The sequence below is a fragment of the Morone saxatilis genome, unplaced genomic scaffold, assembly GCF_004916995.1.
Source record: "Morone saxatilis isolate NCDOM2014 unplaced genomic scaffold, NCSU_SB_2.0 Contig6, whole genome shotgun sequence".
NCBI lineage: Eukaryota > Metazoa > Chordata > Actinopteri > Moronidae > Morone > Morone saxatilis.
The window spans coordinates 591,203-593,315 of record NW_023340206.1 but is presented as its reverse complement, the minus strand read 5'-3'; the positions used below and the strand labels follow the sequence as shown (position 1 = coordinate 593,315).

The window sequence follows — 2,113 nt, the reverse complement described above, 5'->3', positions numbered from 1 at the left end:
AGCTTAGTGCGGTTCCTTTAATGTGATGGATTATTTTACCTATGGATTTCTGCACACCTAGACTTCTCCTGAACCTTCCGAAGGTCTGCTGTCATCAATATGCACTTGATATAAAACTGTTTTTCAACAAATTGAAATTTCAACAAAATATTGCATACAGTTGATGAAATTAGTTATCTATTAACTAATAATCCAATTGTTTGAGCTGAATAAGCTACTGTTTACACTGTTTGTAGCTGGTGTCACTTGCTAACAAAACATTATGCAACATGATAAACATTTTAGGCTTCATTTCCACTGAATCCATCTGAATTTATATATATATAATATATATATTGTGTGAATATGTTATTCCAAAGTTGGAATAACCAAAGGTTTTCTCGTTCTTCCTATAGTTACATGGTAAGTAAAAAAAGTTGAGATTTAAAAATTGAGTACAGGCAACATGAAAAGGCAAATCTAATAGTTTAACATTTTTAACAACTCTTCTTTTTGTATATTACATCAAATTTACAGTGAATAATTAGTTAGGATTAACACAGTTTAACAAATAAATTAATAATTGACAAATAAATATCAGTCTTTAATCTAACTTAATGTTAACCTTAAGTTATTTATTTTATGGTTGAATACAGCACAATTCTTGTTAATGTCACTACTTCCTGCAACACAGGCAACAGTAAATTAAAACTTTTAAATTTAAAGACCTGGGTGAAACATTTAGGAGGATCTATTGGCAGAAGTGAATAATAATAAAAGTTTCCATTAGTGTATAATCACCTAAAAATAAGAATTGTGTTTTCATAACCTTAGAATGTCTGTTATATTTCCCTGTTTTAAGTCTAAGTGCTAAGCTAAGTTAACCAGCTACCAGTGGTAGCTTCATAATTACCATACGGACATGAGAGTGGTGTCAGTCTTCTTATCTAAGTCTCAGGCAAGAAAACTAACATGCATATTCTCCAAAATGTTGAACTTTTCTCTTAAATTGCTCTTTAAACTCACTTAAAGGACTAGTGTGTGTGTTTGGTTTGGTCTGTCCATTTGTCGTCTGTACATAAAAAGATCATTATAGTTATAGTTATCTATCTAACCATCTATCTATCGCAACAATACCTATATTCAGGTGATTATATACTAATGAAAACCTATCTGTGAATATTATAGAAGAACATACAAAGTTGAAAGAGGTTGAAATGGAGCATAATTTGGAAAAAATATACACAAATGTGCCAAATATTCCAAACTGGTTGAGAGGCTGTCAGCATGCTCTAGTTTGTCTTTTTCATGCTCCTTTTGGGAGTCCTTGGCAGTTTGCTCATGCCTCAGGCCTGCTTTGAGCTTCCCCATGTCGATCATGAACATACCATTAGAGCTTGTTCACCATGCTAGCACCTGTCTTTATTTAACCCCTGGCTGTGCTTCCTCCAGCATTGTCACCTCAGAAGGTCCTGGTGAAGGCAGCCAACCTGACGGCGGCCTTTGAGGTCCGGGGCGGCAACACGACAGCCATTTTTAGCTGGGATTTGTCCACGGCCTCGCCCAGTCAGCAGCTGACAGGTTACCAGGTGACCTGGGCGGAGGTCATCCCCACCAACCGCCACAACAACAACAAGCAGCCTCACAGCCTCATCTCCCAGTCCCAGATCTTGCCTTCGGTCAGTGCTGGTATAAACTGCAGTAGTATGTAAATCTGGGGTTTGGCTAAGGTTTGCTTGTGTGTTCAGTAAAAAGAAGGGGGGGGGGGGGATAATTTTTTTCTCATTTTCCTTCACGAAAAAAACTACAGTATGTAATGTTGTACAGATTTGAATATATATGAAGGATAAAGTTTGAGATAATCCATTAACATTTCCCTATAATTAGTACTAAACAACATACATAAAGACATAACAATTAGAGACTTTTTCCTGGCCAACAACATAAAGAAACAAAGGATTCAAGGATTTCCTTGGCCAGAATTGTACTTTATAAAGACAAGCTAAAAAACACAATTTAGACCTTTACTTTGGGAAATATTTACAGAAACAATAATTGAACAGTTTAATTATTGAATTTATAAAAACCCACCTATATACCCACCAATATAAGAATATACAATTCAATTCAATTT

The 2,113-nt window shown here is 35.2% G+C and overlaps 1 protein-coding gene across 1 annotated transcript in view; it reads right to left on the bottom strand.

The window, feature by feature from the left end:
• The window catches only part of anos1a (anosmin 1a), a gene marked incomplete in the record, with an annotated part of 31,174 nt that overhangs the window by 1,833 nt on the left and 27,228 nt on the right, over positions 1–2,113 (bottom strand).